This window comes from Giraffa tippelskirchi, chromosome 13, assembly GCF_054371585.1.
Source record: "Giraffa tippelskirchi isolate mGirTip1 chromosome 13, T2T-mGirTip1v1.2.pri, whole genome shotgun sequence".
NCBI classification, from domain to species: domain Eukaryota; kingdom Metazoa; phylum Chordata; class Mammalia; order Artiodactyla; family Giraffidae; genus Giraffa; species Giraffa tippelskirchi.
In genome coordinates, this window is record NC_137287.1 from 117126878 (window position 1) to 117140079 (window position 13202).

The following is a 13202-nucleotide window of genomic DNA, read 5'->3' on the forward strand; positions in this document are numbered from 1 at the left end:
GCAAGCTCTTCCGTTTTGTAGGTGATGAGTACTCCGTGGGATGATACTTTGGGACTGAATATACAGTAAATGTGCTATTGCCCAATAACCTTTCATCCAGTGACTTTAGCATTTAATGAACAGCCCTGTGCCTTCCGACCTTGCGCCTGTTTGCTCCTTTGAACACAGGCTAAGAGTGGTCCCTAAGGGATGCTTGTTTTGAGGATCAGTGCCTGGCATACAATAAACGCTCCATAAATGTTATTTATTACTGGACGAAAGCAAGTATGAAAAAAATTAAGGGCCAGGCTAGGGTTGCACTCCGCAGCTCCGGGGTCCGCCGCAGCTCCCAGGTGGTAAGTCAGCTACAGAGGCCCTGACGTCCACGCGGCCACGCCCTCGAGCCGCGGAAGCCAGACCCGGCGGGACCACCCGGCGCCTGGGGCCGCGCAAGGCCCCCTGGGACCGGTAGTGCTGGGCGTGGCCTCAGGACTACATGTCCCGTCGGCCTCCGCGCCGCGGCTCCCAGCGGCGGCCGCCTCAGCCCCTTCACAGCGACGGCGGCAGCCGCGGCGGCTGAGTCGGTGGCGGCGGCGGCGGCTGCTGGCTGAGGAGCGGCGAGTTTCCGATTTAAAGCTGAGCTGCGAGGAAAATGGCGGCGGGCGGTGAGTGGAGATAAAGGGAGAGCGGCGGCGGGCGAGGGGTGGAGGGCGAGGCGGAGGAAAGAGGGCGAGTCCCCCCGGGCTGCGGCGAGCCGGCGGCTCCGGCTCCGCGGAGGCGCTGAGGGGCGCGCCGCACTGGGGGCGCGCGGGGACACTTTCGGGGTGTCGGGGCCGCGCCGCTCTCCCGGAGCCTCTGGGCGGCCCGCGGCCGCGGGAGGGGTGTCGAAGCTGGGCGGCAGCTAGCTTGGGGGTGTGAGGGGGGTCCTCGCACCGAGGTGGTCACTCCGAGGAGTTTGGGGGAGACCGCGGGGGGTCCACTTTCCTCCTGTCCCTGAAGTTTTACCCTCCTGCAGCCCTCGGGGTGCTTCTGAAAGCTCCCCGCGACCCTCACCTCCCGCCGCCTCGGCGTCTCTCGGTTCTTCAGAAGAACTAGAGGGCGGGGGGAAGGCGCACTGCCCCCCACTCAGCCCCAGCCAAGCCTCCGAGTGGTACCGAGAAGCGGCTGGGATTTTGCTGCCGTGTTTCTTCCTGCACTTGGGGCGTTTTAAGTATTTTTAACCCAGATTATCTGTGGGATTTCCATTTTGGGCACGGATAGATTCTCAGCAGTTTTTCTCAGTAAAAAGGCGTTTTTGCTACCTCTGGTGTGAAGGCTGGGAAATGGCAAGTGGTAGTTAGTGAATTAAATTTGGGGTTGGGCTGTCTTTATCATTACTCTCCCACCCCCTCCCTCCTTTTCCATCTCTGATCTTCCTACGTACATTGACTCAATTTGTGATGGTTTAGAGAAACTGTTGGTCTTGCATATGCTTCAGAAAAGCAATCTACGAGTAGTTGGGAGGGCTTAGTTGCTTCCTAGGCAGTTGGAGGGCACTCAGGGTGGAAAAGTTCACCAAAAGAGCAGTTGTGAGAGGCAGAGAGCATCGTCTCGGAATCTCACAAGCAGGACGAGTTCGGACTTCTCAAATGGAAAGATGGGGAAAGGTCTGAAATTCTCTCGAGGTAGAAACTTTTTCCCCCCTCCCGAATGTGAAGACTTCCTTCTTGATCGTTTTGAGCAGCAGCGCTTCAAAGCTAGCCTGTTTTTGTTATTAAGCCTGTACCGTAAAGAAACAGGAAGGCGAGTACCAGCTGTCTTGCTGCAGTGGTTTGAAATGGAGTTGAATGAGATGAGTGAGAGTGCTGGTAATATTGAGTGAGATTGCGGCGTCTCCTCGATCCAAACGCCTGGACTCAGATCCACCTTACTGGTCCCTGGCTGCAAAAACGCTTCAGTATTTGTTGCAGCAGGTTGTTTAGAGGATGATGGAAAAAACCGAAAAACTTAAGTCTTGTGATTGCCGCATAAACCAAAATGTTAAGTAGAAATCTGTAAGTTTTGTGAAATGTGCTTTCTTGAAAACAAATTCAGTTGTTGCCTGTTTGCTTAGGACAGGTTATGCCCCATATAACTGGTCTAGGGACCACTGGGAGGGTACAAAAACATTGAAAATGAGTCTCTCTCCTGTTCTAAACCCACCAGTTCCCATTTCCAGGAGGCAACAACTCTTACTGGTTTCTAGAGTATTCTTGGTGTTTGGAATAATTATTTTAAGAATTTTCATTTGAAACACACTCCCATTGGATAGCAAAAGCAGGGAAAGAAAATGAACCAAAGAAAGGGAAAAATGGGTGGGAATACCGTTTCCTTTTTATTATCTTCAACAATTGTTGATGGCGAGAAGAGAAGCCCTTCCAAACTTACTGCTTGTGTTGCCTTATCTACTAACACCCTTAAGGAAATAACAATCTGTGGGGCTTTAAGGTGAAGAACCCTGCCAGGGTTCATTGTTTGTATGTAAGATGAAGCCTTCGTTTGTAACATGTAAAATGATATTGAACACTAGCTTCTGTCACTGGAGGTTGCTTCAGGTTCTGCATTTAAATGAGCAGTAATCTAGATTGCCAGCGATCCCAAATTATAGGGGAATTTTATGTATCGATAGAAATGACTTAATTGTCCAATTAGCATTTTAAAAAAGGCATATGCCAGCTTCTGATATATAGAAAAACATTTTGGACATGAGGATTATGGGTTAAGTGGGAAGCTGCAATATTTGTAGAGCAGTTATCAGAAATATGTCTACCTTAAAATATTCTTTCACTCCAGAGGCATTGAAAATGCATAACAACCCTAGCATAATTAACAAGATTAAAAAAAAAGTTTTAGAATGGTGGTTTTAAATTTACCAACACTAACAGTTCATTGGAAAAATGATACTAAAGACTAGAGGATTAACAACTCTATTAAATATACATTTTGAAAGTGAGTATACTGTGCTTTTGTCACCATGTGGAAATTATTTCTGTACGTTGAAGCCCGCACCCCGCAAATAAGGTAGAATTCATTCAACACAGAGTGAATGTTTTGTAGGACCCTTGATCCTTTTTCTAGGAGACATGTAAATAAAAAATAATTTTTGAAATGATTACGTACCAGTACCTTCTTGATTGGTCATTTGAAATAAACTTTCTGTGTCAGGTATGTCAGGGACATATTAAAGACAAAAAGATTTATTTTTTCTTTTAAATTCGGTCCTTTGAGCGTTAGCAGTATGATTCTATAAAAGTTCCTTTTGATTTGGAGACTAGTAGGTTTTTGAGAAGTCTCTTAAAAGAATGACTTAACATTTTAGTTTGGACAATAGGGTAGGATAAAAAAACGCAAACTACTATTGTCCTATGCCTTATCGGTGTTAAAATAAATGGCTTTAGGGTTTCTTTCTGCTTTTTTTTTTTTTTAGAGTATATAATTTTGAGCTTTGGCCAGAGGATGTGGACAACTTTTGAAAACTTTTAATTTGTTTCAAGTTTAGAATGAATATAGCCTCTAGTGACTATACACAGGGAAGTGATCACAGTTTAACAGCTGTTACTCTTTAAATGCTACCAGGACTAGAAAAAAGTTGCTGATCATGACTGAAGAGGAGCTGCAGTTTCTTGAAGGTTAAACCAGGGAGTACCTATCCCAGTTTGGTTTGAATTCACTGTACTCTGTGGTGTAGAATATTCCTTTTTTTGCTTTATTGAGTGGTTAAAGCTTTGGGAGCAGGAAATTAGGATTGGAAATATATGTTAACTTTTCTTTTTCTTCATAGTTCAACACATTAAAGAGATAGGTCTCTCTTTAGATTCTCAGGCATAGCATTGAGGTTGAGTGCTGCAGTAAAATGTGGGCATCTTCTTTCATTTTATGAGTGCTTTTGGGGTGGGGGAGGGGATGACAAGATGAACATTTCACTTAAGGTGGAGGAGGAGCTCTGTTTTAATGAGGTTTAGCCTTTCACTTTATTAATGCTAGGTAAATTCATTTGGCCCATTGGTTTTCTGACAGGGTTTCTGGGAAAAGATTATTTTGAGTTAAAGATGCAGTTTAGCTAGAGCTTAACCTTATTTTCAACTCCCTAACAAATGATGGAATTGACTTGAGTTTAATCGCCTTTCCCTTTCCTACCTTCTGGTGGAGAGTTGTTAAATGAACAGGAAAATGGCCAGAAGATACACAGCAGGAGTTGAACGGAAGACCTGCAGTGTCTAGAAGGCTGATTTAGCCCCAAACTGGATAATCTTCTTAGACCACATACTGCCAGTTCCCAACTCTGTCAGGATTAAACTCAGTTTGGTAGTTCCTTTGGCCTAGGTCAGGTGACAGGGGGGCAGTAATAAACTACCTGTGTGGTAAATGTTGTGGCTTGGAGGCAAAGGAAAGAAGTCTGACCTGACCAGCGGAGAGGCTTTACCTTTTTCGAAGAATAGTGTGCTAGTGTTTCCGTGTTTGTCCTCTTCCTATTTTTCATTAGGAATGTCTGTGTCCTATTTTTTCTTTTCTGTTAATATTTTTAATTGATGTGTTCTACCAAAGAGTGTGACTTTGTGTTCACCTATGAAGGAATTCTTCCAAAATTTTTAATTTGTTTAGTTAGAGCTACAGGTGAGGGTTCTGAAACTTCACCTTTTGGAAAGTAGGCTGACTAGATTGCTAAATTTAACCTCTTCATCATGCACAGGATGAAGAGAGAATTTTGGCCCGGGTATCAGAGAGTAATAGGTAATCTAGTGCTCCCTGGGGTTTTGCTTTTGGTGGCTATGGCAGCTGAGTAGGAGTGGTAGATGGATAGATGGGGGAAGGACTGCAGAAGTCAGCATAATCCTCAATTAGGATAAGCCTCATGGTTAATTGAATGTTGTGTGTACAGGTTAAATCCCATTATAACAAACTCCAGGGGACTGGCTAAATTATTTTGTTGTACTGGGATTCGCTTTATTGACTATCGTTTGAAATAAATTGGTCTTTATGTTTTTGTTAGAGATGCTGGAAAAATTTTTATTTGTTGTTTACGGCACACTGTTGATTGTAATAGTTGGAAAGCTGTTACTCATGAGCCAGTGTATGTTTGTGTTTCACCTTCATTTTTAATGCTTTTGCCTTTAAAAAGGAAGGAACCCTTGGTGAGCTGAGCAGATAATTTGTCCCCAATACTCCCCCCATGTCTCTGTCTAGAGTAACTCTATTAGTTTATCTCAACCAAAAAAGTTTATTAGTGAGTACTACTGCCATGATCAAAGTGTGGTGGGAGGAAATGGGAAATCCCCCAGGTTTCCAGGTGACTGCTGCTGGTAATTTTTTTCTGCCTCTGAAAACTTTAAAAAATAAAATTACTTCATTTTAGTGTGACCTTTTCTTTGTCAGTAATAATTAAGGTAACCCTTTTCTGTTCAGCTCAGTGTAGTTTGAGATCTTTAGATCTCTATATGGTATTGTTAGAAAGAACACATTGGTAATCTAATCTTTAAGACACTTTTATATAAATGTGAAATCTTTCAGAAATAGGATTAATACACATATGAGAAAAATACTATTCTTTTTTTTTTTTTTGCATCCAGCATATATGAAAAATACTATTCTTAAATCTTTGCCAGAAATATGCTTTTTTTCTTTGGATTGATATTTGTCAAACTTCAGGCATTTATATCCTCCTTTCCTATCTAAAGCTAGCAGTTTTAGTTTGCTGAAAGCTTTTTGATTGGGTGCAGCAAGACATTTTTGAAGTCATTCTTTTAAATAGATGTCCCATGAAGGAGGGAAAAAATCTGAAAGAGGGAATTTCAAAGCAACCCAAGCAGTGTTTTCAAAGTTCTCAAGTCTTAAGAATAATGACTGACTAGTAGGCAGGAAGCCTGCAGTTGTATTGTGGTATTGTTCCTCCATCTTGTGCATTTGAGAACTTGAGTACAAAAGAGGAGAAAGCTTGGGGAAGGGGAAGAAAGGGTTTTAACACGCAAGAAAAGGGGAGGGGGGAGACTATTAGTGTAAATACTCTTTGCTCTTCTGTTTAAGTGAAATCTAAAACCAAATTTTACTTTGAGGGGAAGTATTCGTTTATCAAAATCTGAGGGTCTAAAACCGATATTTTTATTAATGATAGTTGATATTGGTGGAAGGAGCTGTGTGATCATATGCTCAGGTTTAAAACAATTTTAACTAGGGAAAAAACCCTACAGGTGAAAGAAAACCTTTAAAAATTTCCCGCTCTGTTACCTGAGCAGTGTCATTTGTTAGCTTGTTACTTTGAAAAGAATAGTACCAGTGAAGAGTTTGAGAATAATTTTAAGTTTGTAGTCCAAGAGAGCAAATAGGCCTCTCCAGGTGCAAAGAGGTGGAGTCTATGATTTTCCAGGGTTCCTTGTATTAGAAAATCTTATAAACTTAATACATCATATAAATATGGAGAATGGCCTTAATTTTTTTGTTTCCAAATATTAAATGGATTGAGCACTTTGTGCCAGGTAATGTGCAGATACAGGTTTCTTTGCTGACTCATGAGTTTGGGGACAGGAAGACTTTGAGATCTTGGCTTCACCATAGTGATATATGCCACAAGGGCAAAATTTGTGTGTGTGTGTGTGTGTGTGTGAGTTTGTGTGTGTATGGGGTGGGGCAGGGAGGGAGAGACTCTTCAATCTCTTCCTTCTGGTGTAAGAAAATGAAGTCATATTTTCTTTACTCCCAGTAAAGCTGTCATCAGTGAAATGGATTATTGAATTTAAGTCACTCTGTAGCGTAACTACATCAGCTTGGTTTTGTTTCTAGACTGAAATTTGGCAACTGTATTCAAAACTGTTTTAAGGATCACCCAGTTTTCTCTGAAGCAGATTGTGTCTAAATTTAGTCTACGCTCCATCCAGACTCATCTCTCTTTCCTTTTTTTTTTTTTAACCTTCCTGGGGTGGTGGTTTTATGATAATACTTTCATCCAAGAAGGTTGGTTCTTTTGCTGTCAGAGCAAGTACGTGGCTGCATCTAGGAAAATCTTAACTTCACCAGTGAGCAAAATAACTCCACACACATGGTACATCTCTTGGGAGGGTCAGTGGTATCTTTTCGTAAGAGACAGGACTATTACTATATTAAGTTTTAAAAATAATTTCATTGGGAATCAGTAACAATTCAGGAGGCTGCTTTCAGAGTGCATAACCACATGGTGGAAGCCTTAGATGTATGAGCCCCAAATTAGGCGAACCTGAAATCATGAACTTGCTCAGCAACCTTCTGTCTCCCTTTTTAAACCATATACAAAATGGCTCCCACATGTGACTTTTAAAACTAACTTTCGTAGCACCATTTTCTTCGCTCTGAGGCCTTAAGCTTCAATCATCTTTAATTGGCCACTGCTTGGCTGCTGCCCACTCCCCCATAAACACACATACTTAAACACTGTTTATTAAGCTTGTACTATTTAAGGCACCCTGAGAGTTAAAAAGGTTTTGACCTCCAAGTGCACACAATCAATCAGGTATTCACATCACTTCACAACAAGGTAATCTGTTTCGCCTGTAAAGATCTTGGTGAAGTTCAGAGGAGGAAAGGGGCTACCTCTGACCAGGTGATCAGGAGGCAGGGCTTTGAAGAATGGCTATGATTTTTATTATGGAGAGAGCACAGTTCCTGTTGGTGGGAAATCATCAGCAAGCGTGCAGAGGTAAACAGTTCACGACTTGATTATTTATTTATTTGGCCGTGTCCTGTGACACGCAAAATCTTGGTTCCCTGACCAACTGCAGCCCTCTGCATTGCCCCTCAAAGTTTTAACCACCGGACTGCCAGGAAAGTTGATTATTTAAACATTCAGTTATGGTGTTGAATAAATGCTTTGGTTTTGCAGAATCCTCTTGATGTATTATTCTTAAATATATTTTCATTCCAATTTCTAAAACTAGTCCAGGTCCTAGTTTACTATAATAACTTTTCAATTAGTGTCTACCCTTTCCCTAATCCTATTTTTCTGCCATTTTTAAACTTTTTAAACATTTTGAACACATTTTTTTGCTAAAAAATCTGCAGAGTACAACCCAAGTTCCATAACCTAATGCTCAGTTCTTATCATAGCCTTTTTTAAAAAAGCTGTCTATTCCACTTCTGTTGCTGCTTGTTTTAGTCATGCTATTTTTTTTTTTTCTGTCTTTCTCCCGTGCTGTCTAGTCTGGTCATAAGGCCTAGCCTAGATCCTGTCTCATTTCAGTAAACTTCCCAGGCTACCACAACTGAAAATATGATTGTTCGTTCCTGGTATGAATCTTCATTATCTCCTTCCATGTATAGGAATCCGTATTCATTGATTGAGAGGACAAATTCAGTCCGATTGTCTGTTCTTTGAGATAGGGACTGTACCTTTTTGGGAGCTTTTAAAATCCTCTTTTCAATTATATTCACTTTAAGTCCCCCCAAATATTTGGTGTTTGAATGTGGAAGTTTCCAGAGTTCAACTCTAAATCCAATTTTCTACCTGGAAATTGAGATAAAATTAGAGTCCTTGGGATTTGCTTGGAACTTAGGTCTCCCTCATAGAGTTGGCCCAGATGAATCTTGTCTGGGCTTTAAAATACCACATTATTGTTTACCACCTGCCCTCGGACTGGGCAGGCGGTCCTGTGAGTTGCTTAGATGTTTTTATCCAGTACCACTGTTCTTCAAAGGATTGTGCTAAATGTTGTGGGCTTTAATATCTCTTTGTCATCTAGGAGTTTATAATCTAGATGAGAAATGAGTGTAATTGAAAAAACATAGCTGCAGCAACATAAAGAAGTGGTTCAGAAGTTCAGAGGAAGAAAAGGCCATTTTCAGCTGGAATTGTTGGGGATACATCATGGAGGAGATGGAGTAGATCTGAAGGGAACTCATTGCTGCTTGTAATCTCCTTTGCCCACCTCTTTTATTCTGTGGTGCTTACTTAACATAAAATTATAATGTTTAAAAAATTCATTTAAATAAGTGTATGTGAAAAAGTAAAAGTAAGGCCCCTGGTACCCTAGGTCTTTGGTCATTAGAGCTACCCCCTACCTCCCCTAGGCTACTGCTGTTAGAGGATATTCTATACTTTTGATTACAGCTGTCTCTTCAGTTTCTATTTTTCTATACCACCCCCGCCCCGGGGATTGAACCCAGGCCCTCGGCAGTGAGGATGGAGTCCTAACCAGCAGGGAATTCCCATGTCTGTATATCGTAGACTTCAGTTGGTGGTGTCTTTTTTTGCTCTTTAGTTGCTAAGTTGTGTCTGATTCTTGAGACCCCATGGACTGGAGACTGTCAGGCTCCTCTGTCCATGGGATTCTCCAGGCAAGAATACTGGAGTGGGTTGCCTTTTTTGCTCTACTTTCCCCCTTTTGCCCCAGTAGAATTCTGTTCCCTGTGTTCTGATACGTACTCTTAGATATAAAAGATAGAAACTACCGTTTATCAGGAGCCTCTGTGCCTGCACTTTGTTGTGTGCTTAATGCACGTGATCTCATTTAACAGTCTGGGTCTTTCGATGTAGAGCCCTTTTTCCTTCTTCAGACGAAGTCTTACACAAAGCCCTATTCAAAAATAGAAACGGTGAGTCTTTTAAAATTTATTTTCTAGGTTGAAATTTAAACTGTTTACTGGTTATAAAGGCAGTGAAAACGAAACTTGTGACGAGTATAAAATTTGAAATTGGGTTATGAAGAACTGTTATGGACCTAAATCTTATCTCTGTCTTGAGTTCATTTCTGTATTAAAAAAATTCCAACTCATACATGGATATAGTTGCTGATGGTCTCAGTTCAGAAATGTTTTTAAAAGTTCATAACAGGTACACATAGGGCAAATTCACAAGGTACCAAAAGGGTATACAGTGGAAAGTGAGGCACCTTCCTCAGCTGTCTGCCAGCCATTTCTCTGTTCCCTGCCCAAAGGTGGCCATTGTTACTCTAGGCATATAAATGCATGTACTTGAAAAGGTTTAAACTTAATGAATTTCTCTCACATTTGGGGGTAAACTTTATATTGAAGTGTAACATCACTCAGAAAAGTGCACAGTACAATCTGATAAATTTTCATAAAATGAACACACCTATGTAACTGGCACTTAAGCCCCATTCTGGACTGTGTATACTTTTTAAATGATCTTGAAGAGGTTTCATATCTGTTTTTATAGCTACTGATTTCTTTCTAATGGTTACACAGTATTCTGCTGTATGGATATATATCATAATTTATCCAACTGTAAGTGTATTCATATATACTTCTTTGTTCCCATGTTTTGTTATAAAGTATATAAAAATTTGTGGTTGGAGAATGCTACTTTAAAGACTATGAATTTAAACTTTTTATAGATACTGCAACTTACTCCCTTTAGAGGTATCCATTTACCAGTGAAGTTCCTGTTTCCCTCATCTCTGAGTAGTATGTTGTGGTATCAAATTTTTTAATTTGAGAAATTAAAAATGTTTCATGTATTTCCTATAGTGCTTTTTTTCCTTTTAACATAAGATAATATAAAAATGTAAAAATTAAAAATAAAGTTAGGATGTCAAACTGCTAGTGTGTGTGTGTGTTTGTATGTGTGTGTGTGAGTCACTTAGTCGTGTCCGACTCTTTGCGACCCCGTGGACTGGGGCCTGCTAGACTCCTCTGTCCGTGGAATTCTCCAGGCATGAATACTGGAGTGGGACTTCCCTGGTGGTCCAGTGGTTGAGAATCTGCCTGCCGATGCAGGAGGACATGGGTTCAGTTCCTGGTCTGGGAAGATCGCACATGCTGAGGAGCCACTGGGCTGGTGTGCCACACCTACTGATGCCCAAGTGCTCTAGGGCCCTCTTGCCGTAACTCCTGAGACTTGAGAGCCCTAGAGCCTGTGCTCTGCAACACAGAGGAGCCACCACAACTCGAGAGTAGCCAGCGCCTGTTCACTGCAATAGAGAGAGCCTGTGCAACGAAGACCCAACACAACCAAAATAAGTAAATACATAAACAATTGAAAAAAAAGAATATGGGATCCCCTTCTCCAGGGGATCTTTCCAACCCAGGGATTTAACCTGGGTCTCCAGCATTGCAGGCAGATTCTTTACCGTTCGAGTTAGCATAGATTAAGTGAAGAGGAACTAAAGAGCCTCTTGATGAAAATGAAAGAGGAGAGTGAAAAAGTTGGCTTAAAGCTCAACATTCAGAAAACTAAGATCATGGCATCCGGTCCCATCATTCATGGCAAATAGATGGGGAAACAGTGGTTGACTTTAGCTTTTGGGCTCCAGAATCACTGCAGATGGTGATTGCAGCCATGAAATTAAAAGACACTTACTCCTTGGAAGGAAAGTTATGACCAACCTAGACAGCATATTAAAAAGCAGAGACATTACTTTGCCAACACAGGTCTGTCTAGTCAAGGCTGTAGTTTTTCCAGTGGTCATGTATGGATGTGAGAGTTGGACAGTGAAGAAAGCTGAGCGCTGCAGAATTGATGCTTTTGAACTGTGGTGTTGGAGAAGACTTGAGAGTCCCTTGGACTGCAAGGAGATCAGTCCTGAGTGTTCATTGGAAGGACTGATGTTGAAGCTGACTTTGGCCATCTGATGCGAAGAGCTGAGTCATTTGAAAAGACCTTGATGCTGGGAAAGATTGAGGGCAGGAGAAGAAGTGGACGACAGAGGATGAGATGGTTGGATGGCATCACCGACTCAATGGACATGAGTTTGGGTGGACTCCGGGAGTTGGTGATGGACAGGGAGGCCTGGCATGCTGCGGTTCATTGGGTTGCAAAGAGTCGGACACGACTGAGCAACTGAACTGAATGAGGTGATAGACTATAATATGTTGTAACTATATATATTTGTTCCTTTTAGTATATTTGAAGATGTTTAAAAGGTACCTAGATAACATTTGGATGTGCTCTTTTAAATTTTAGAAATCTGCTTTACTGAGGTGTAATTTTCTTATAATAAAATTCAATCATTTTAAGTGTGCAGCTTGTGTTTTGATGAGTGTAAGCAGTTTTACTCTCAGTACAATCAGAATACAGAAGATTTCCATCACCCCAGAAAGTTCTTGCTCATTTGCTTTCAGGCCTCTTCAGGGTTTTGTGTTCAATCATCCACTGTTCTGGAGAAGGCGATGGCACCCCACTCCAGTACTCTTGCCTGGAAAATCCCGTGGACGGAGGAGCCTGGTAGGCTGCAGTCCATGGGGTCGCGAAGAGTCGGACATGACTGAGCGACTTCACTTTAACTTTTCACTTTCATGCATTGGAGAAGGAAATGGCAACCCACTCCAGTGTTCTTGCCTGGAGAATCCCAGGGATAGGGGAGCCTGGTGGGCTGCCATCTATGGGGTCGCACAGAGTTGGACACGACTGAAGCGACTTAGCAGCAGCAGCAGCAGCAGCATCCACTGTTCTGCTTTCTAGCACTATAGTTTGCCATAATTTTCCTTTTTTCTTGCATTTTTCTTTCAACTTTGAGTTGTAATTGACAATCAATTGCATATATTTAAATTGCGCAATTTAGGTTTTGATGTATTAATAAATGTGTCTACCCACGATCCCATTATAATTACATTTAGTGGAAGTATCTGTTACCTCTGAAGTCCAAAGTCTGATCCCTCCTGTATTCCTTTGTAATCCATCCCTCCCCCATCTTCAGGCAATTACTCATCTGCCTCGTGTCACTGAAGATTAGCTTTATTTTTGAGAGCTTTTTATAAATGAATTATACATACAGTATGTATTTTTTCTTTAGGACTGGCTTCTTTCACTTATAGTGATTTTGAGATTTATTCATGTTGCATAGATTAATAGTTTCATTTCTTTTGATTGTCTACTACTATTGTGTTGTATAGGTATATCACTATTTATCCATTGACCTATTGATGGACATTTGGATTGTGTCCAGTTTTTGGTTATCAGAAATAGAGCTTTTATGACATTTGTGTTACAAGGCCTTGTGTGTACAAATGCTTTTATTTCTTTTGAGTAAATGTCCAGGAATGGAATGGCTGGGTTATTCCCTAAGTGTGTGTGTATGTGTTTTTTTTTTTCCCCCCAATTTTCCAAATACTGTTTACTTCACTGAACCCGGGGATGGGGAGAAGGTATGTGAAAGTGTGGGATGCCAAGCCAAGGAGTGTGTAACATTTAAAAATTTTAAGAAACTTCCACTTGTCTCCCAACATGATTGTACCATTATGTATTTCTCTCAGCAGTGTGTGATAGTTCAGGTTGTTTCACATCC

At 41.4% G+C, this 13202-nt stretch overlaps 1 protein-coding gene across 22 annotated transcripts in view; it reads left to right on the plus strand.

The window, feature by feature from the left end:
* Nucleotides 1–516: 516 nt before the first annotated feature.
* Nucleotides 517–13202, plus strand: part of NCOA3 (nuclear receptor coactivator 3) — a 122810-nt gene continuing 110124 nt past the window's right edge. For all 22 annotated transcript variants that reach the window (XM_081559068.1, XM_081559078.1, XM_081559067.1 and 19 more), the window contains exon 1: nucleotides 517–644. The gene's annotated coding sequence lies outside the window, so the exon portion shown is untranslated. The remainder of the gene's footprint in view (nucleotides 645–13202) is intronic.